The 5931-nt window shown below is 61.8% G+C and overlaps 1 long non-coding RNA gene across 1 annotated transcript; it reads right to left on the bottom strand.

Annotated features, from left to right (window-relative positions):
* Window positions 1–2226: 2226 nt before the first annotated feature.
* On the bottom strand, window positions 2227–5931 carry LOC121672531. Its single transcript, XR_006018890.1, has 2 exons — window positions 5538–5931; window positions 2227–5450 (listed from the first exon to the last, which is right to left on the bottom strand). It is a non-coding gene; the product is annotated as an uncharacterized LOC121672531 (long non-coding RNA).

Genomic DNA, 5931 nt, shown 5'->3' with positions numbered 1-5931 from the left:
GGACACTCGGAGCAGGGACATTGGGAGCAGGGACACTTGGAGCAGGGGCACTCGGAGCAGGGATGCTCAGCGCTGCGGACAGGCGAGCGATGCCTCAGCAGATGCTCCCAGCGGATGCTCCCACTGGAGCAGTTTTTGGGAAGCAGGATGCCGCAGCCAAACCACGGCGTGTGTTCCCACCACGCTGTGTCTTCCCAGCGCGGCGTGGAGCCGAGCCGGGAGCCGCCAGTTGGCGCGGGCAGGGGGAAAGGCTTGGCACGGCACGGAGCTGCGTCAGGCTGCCGGCTCCGGGTGGACAGGGAGGGAGCCGAGCTCTTGAAAGGGAAAAGAAGGAGGGGAAAAAAAACCAACCCCACGGGACTATTTTTGTTTCTTGAAGCGGTTTTTTCCTTAAACACAGCTGGCTCCTCTCGTGCCGGCTCCCAGATTGGCACCGGGGCTGGCTTGGCAAGGCTGAATCACTGTGCCTGCTCCATCCCTGGGGAAGGGAAAGGAGGGATGGAGAGGAAGGGGAAGAGGAAGGGGAGAGGGAAGAAAGGGAAGAGGAAGAAGGGGAAGAAGGGAAAGAGGAAGGAGATGAGGAGAATGAGATGGAGGGAAAGGAAAAGGAGAAAGGCAAGGTGAAGGAGAAGGGGAAGAAGGGGATGGGGAAAAAGGGATGGGGAAGGAGACGAAGGGAATGAAGAGAAATGGGGAGAAAAGCAAAGAAGAGAAGAAAGGAGAAGGAAGGGGAGAAAGGGGATGGGCAAGGAGGGGAAGAGGGGAAAGAAAAGGAAGATGGGGATGAGGAGGAAGGGAAACGAGGAAGAATGGGAAGGGGGCAGGTAGGAAAGGGACAGGGGCAGGGAAGGAAGAGGACCCATATGGGAAGGAAGTGGAAGCGCATGGTCCATACTGGGAAGGCCTGGGGCCTCTCCTCACCTCCCACCCGGCCCAGCTGCATTTCCCATCCCCCTCCGGCCGCCCCCGTGGCACCGGGCCCGATTTCAGAGCCCTGCTGCCAGCACTCCCCACAGCACCCGGCTCCGTCCCCTCCCGGCCACTCCAGCCCCCACAACCCTCTGTGGGGGCATTTCCACCCTGCCGATCGCTTTGCACCGCAAGCCAGGGCGAAAAGCCACATTCGGAGGAGCGAGGAGGAAAGCACTAACCCAACTGCACCCCAGTTTTCCAGCCTCTGCCCCCGGTTTGAACAGAGGAGGAGTCCCTGCGCCCTCCCAGTCCCCAGGTGCAAGTCAGGGATGTGCCAGCCAGCACCCACAGGTGCTTGGCTCCCCTCCAGGTCACCCCCATCCCGTCATACCTGGGGGATGCTGCCGTGCCCCCCTCCCCGGGACGTGGGGCTCCTCACGCTGCTGCACAGCCCGACCTTCGGCAGAGGAGGAGGAGGAGGAGGAGGAGGAGAAGAACCGTGTGTGCCGCCGCCCTCCCACCCGGCAAGCACGGGCAAGTTGGCGGCGCGACGGCCGGCGGGCAGGAGCCGGGAGATGAGTGGGAGCCGGGCCCTGCCCCATCTGGGAGCAGGAAAAACGCCGCCCCTGCCAAACCTGGAGCTGGTTTCGCTGCCACGACCCGTTTCCCGTGGGGAAAAGCATCTCATGGCAGGTGGGAGACGCGACCCCTTTGGATGAAATCCCTTTTCCAAAGCCGGAGGAAGGTGCACGGGGTGGAAAATGCGTTGGCAGCACGGATACTGGCTCGGCATCAGCAAACTGCAGCACGCCGTACAAAGGAGTCCCTTTTTCTACCCAAAAATTTCAAGCTCTCCCGCTATCCCAACTGCCTCCCCGGGGGCCGGGGCCGCTGAGTCAGCACCGGCACTGCTGAGTCACCAGAGCCACCTCAGCCGATGAGCTCAGCGCGGGGGCTTCGGCATCTCCACGCTCGCCGGCACTGCCGGGCCCCCAGGAGGCTTTTGCCAGCACCTCTGCCAACATTTTGGGATCCTCACCAGCTTTTTCTCACCCATCCCCAAAACCACACCGATCAGCATCGCCTTAAATCCAAGGCTGGGGAAACAACCAACAAAGGGTGAGGAAGCCGGGGAAGCCAGTGACGTTTCAACTCTTCCCACCCTCCAGCCGGTGCCGTGGTCCTCTCCAAAAACACCTCGCCACAGACCACCCACGAGCCGGGATGGCAGCCACGCTCGCCATCCGCATCCTCCCCATCTCGCTCGCCAAAAGTGGAAACGGGGAATGGTTAAAAGAACGGAAAACCAAAGTCTGATTTTGCCTTTTGTTTTTTTTTCCCCCCCCGCCCCTGGCTGGGGTCAGCAGCACCACGGGGAAAGCGCCGACGCCGCCTCCGGCTTCCCCGGCCCCGGTGACGGGGTTGATGACTCACGGGGAAGGAGGGGGGGAAGCGGCGCGTGCATGGGCCCGTCATGTTTGTAAACCTAAAAAAAGCCATGTGCGGGCAGGCAGCGTGCTCCGGCCGGCAGCGTGATCCAGAGGGGAGGCAGCGTGATCCAGAGGGCAGGCGGCACTCCCAGTGTGATCCCAGTGTGATCCAGAGGGCAGGCGGCGTGCTCCCAGTTTGCTCCCAGTGTGATCCCAGTGTGATCCAGAGGGCAGGCGGCGTGCTCCCAGTGTGATCCCAGTGTGATCCACAGGGCAGGCAGGACGCTCCCAGTGTGCTCCAAAGGACAGGCAGTGTGGTCCAGCCAGCAGGGACTGTGCTCCCAGTGCGCTCCCAGTGAGTTTCCAGTGTGCTCTGGAGGACAGGCAGGATGCTCCCAGTATGCTCCCAGTGTGCTCCAGCTGGCAGACAAGGTGTTCCCAGTAGGCCAGCAGCGTGTTCCCAGTGTGCTCCTGCACCAGCTATTCCAACCAGGAAGGCTCATGGAGACACCTGGCACGGCTGGGAGAAGCCGGCACCGCCACGAGGGCTGGTGCAGCGATGGCGTTAATTAAGTGCCAGGGCTTTAATTGCAGCAGCATTAATTGGCGAGGATTTAGGCGCCACAGCTTTAACTGCAGCGGCTTCAACGCAACGGCCTTGAGTGCAGAGGCTTTAATTGCCACACCACCGGGTTCCTCCGAGGCTCAGGGTCTTCGGAGCCCCTCGCTCTGTTGTTCCTCATCCTGCTCCCCATTCCCTGCCACATCCCAGCTGCAGCTCCCGGGATGTTTCTCCATCCTTTCCAGCCAGGCTGGGAAGCGGAGCTGTGGTGAGCGGGGCCGTGCCACCAGCCCCGCGGTGACAAACCCTCTGGTCACCCCACGGCATCCCCGGCCTCCACGCTGACAACTGCAGCAATTACAACTTGCTCCAATCCGTTTTTTTTTTTTCACAGCATTTTCAGAGCTCGGGGTGGTTCGGAATTTTTTTTTTCCCCTCATTTGGCTGCGATGGGAACTGCAGGCTCAGGAGCTCGTGGTCCCCAGCTCCCCCCTTCGACAGCAAAATCTCATTTAATCAAAAGATGCGGCGACTGGATGTGCAGAAGCACTTCGCTCTCGCTCTCTTTTTTTTCCCCTTAAGAACTGCCATTTTAGCTGTAGCAAACAAACACACTGCATTGTCCCCGCGACACGGCTCCCTCCGACAGCCCTGCCTGCAAATCCCAGGCCGCCCCGCCGCCGCCCAGCACCCCTGCTCCCGGGGAAAGGGGATTTTGGCCCCGGGATAGAGGAGAAAATTGGGGCTGAGCTGGTTTTGCGGGGCTGGCAGTGGTGTGGCGGGCAGATGTGGAGCGGGGACAGAGCTGATCACAGCTGTTTCACCTCCAGCCTCTTCCCGTTTCATTTCATCTCCCCTTGGATGCCGGCCCGGGAAGCAGAGGGGATAAATGAAAAAAGCTCTTTCATCCTCAAAAATGGTCTGGCACCCTTTTACACAGAGCTCAAAGCACCGAGATTAAAGCGCTGGCAGAGGAGGGAGCAGGGGGGTGTCCCCGAGAGGGATTTGGGGGCATCTCCCTCATCCCAGCCTGCATCCCGATCTGCAGTGGGGACAGCGAGGGGACAGGGACGGTGGGTTTGGCGCTGGCCCCTTCATGACATCCCCTTGAGAAGATTCCCGGCACGCACGTGGAGCGAGGGACACGGTGGGGGCAGGGAATGGGGACCCCAGTGCCACAGGAACAGGGACAGGGAAAGCTGGCACATGCAGGCAAGGGACCGAGGACCCCCCGACATCGCAGGAACAAGGGAGCCCAGCACAGGCAGGAAGAGCACTGGGACCCCCCCAGTGGAATGGGAACGGGGACAAGGGAGCCCTGTCCACGCAGGGAAGGGACTGGGGATCCCAGTGGCATGGGAATGGGGACAAGAGACCCTGCACATGCAGGGGAGGGATCAGGAACGCCAACGCTGCAGAAACAGGGAGCAGGGACCCAAGCGTGCACAGGTGGGGGACAAGGGACACGGCTGCCGTGGGGATGGGGACACCAGCACACACAAGCAGGGGACCAAGGATCCTGACGCAGCGGGGATGGGGACCGGGAAACTCCCACAGGGAGCAGGCAGGGGGTCGGGAACCCCACTGCTATGGGGACAGGGGGACACACAGCCACAGGGACAGGGGAGCCTGGCACACACGGACTGAGGACGCCGATGTCACACGGATGGGGACCAGGGATCCCAGCACACACAGGCAAAGGACCACGGACCCCGATAATGTGGGAATGGAGACTGGGAACGCTGGTGCATGCAGGAAGGAGTCAAAATCCCAACGGCACAGAGACGGGGACCAGGCACCCCAGCACATGCAGACAGGGGACCAGGGACCCCGATGCCATGGAGACAAGAATTGGGGACTGCAGCACATGCAGAACCGGGACCAAAGACCCTGCTGCCATGGGGACAGGGAATGGGGACTTCAGCACATGCAGGAAGGGGACTGGGGACCCCGGTGCCATGGGGACAGATCACTCCCAGTGTGCCAGCGCCAGGGACACCTCAAGAAGGGCTTTTTGGGACACAGACCCAAAGCACAACCATGTGTCCCAGAGCCATCATGCCATCCTTGCTCCCAGGGAGGCCACCAAAGGCCCCCACAGAAAAGCCAAAATGTTGGGGACACACACACTTTGCCTTCCCCAGATCCCACCGTCTCCTCTTCGGAGCCACCTTCCCCCCTTAATTACCTGCGACAAAGAGTCCATGTCGGGCAATCCGAAAAACAAACCTCGCCACAGCTAATGAGGTGCCAAAGGCCAAGAGTGGGGCTCGTTTATGGGGCCGCCGTAACAACCTGCGAGGACTCTGCTCCGGCGCTGCCCAGCCCTTCCCAGCATGATGCAACCTCGGGGCCGCGCCGCCGCTCAGCGCATCCCGGCACCCGAACCCACGGCCCCGGCACCTGCCACCGGTGGAAATCGAGCTCTGGATTCTTTTTTTTTTTTTTTTTTTGCACAGCATCCGCCGCTCCGGAGGCAGCTCCGGCGTTGGCGGGCGCACGCGCCCGGCGCATCCCCGGGTGCGAGATCTGAAGCATCCCCATCCCTGCGAAAACACGTGGTGCCAAAAGCCGCTCACCGCCGACTCCAAACTTCGGGGCGGCCGCGCGTTTTGGCAACGCTCTGCCCTGACCTCGGCGACGTCCCTTGGAGCCACCAGCATCCGCAGCGCTGCCCGCCACCGAAGCACGCCGCTCTTGGCACTGGGATAACCCAAATCGCCGCCTGGGCGGGCAAGTGAGACCCCGCCGAGGAGGACAAGCTGCTTTTTCTGCCCACCTCCATCGTGCCCCCGTGGTTGGCGGCGTGACGGAGAGCGGGGGGTGCCCGCGCCGGACCCGGGTCCTCGTCACGGCGAGGGATGACAGCTGCCACCGGCGGGTGACGTCACCGTGACGTCACGGCGGGGAGCCTCATCGCCCTTGTTCGCATCACCCCGCCGCACCTCTGAGCTCAGCACATTTCGGGGACGGCCGGCATCAATTAATACAAACGATCATTAATAAAGGCGAAAAGCACACGGGGGA

This window comes from Corvus kubaryi, unplaced genomic scaffold (assembly GCF_017639235.1).
Source record: "Corvus kubaryi isolate FWS band 111438036 unplaced genomic scaffold, C.kubaryi_AGA036_p1.0 62653, whole genome shotgun sequence".
Lineage (NCBI taxonomy): Eukaryota > Metazoa > Chordata > Aves > Passeriformes > Corvidae > Corvus > Corvus kubaryi.
Note: the sequence above shows the minus strand (reverse complement) of the source record. Positions and strands in the feature narration are given on the sequence as shown.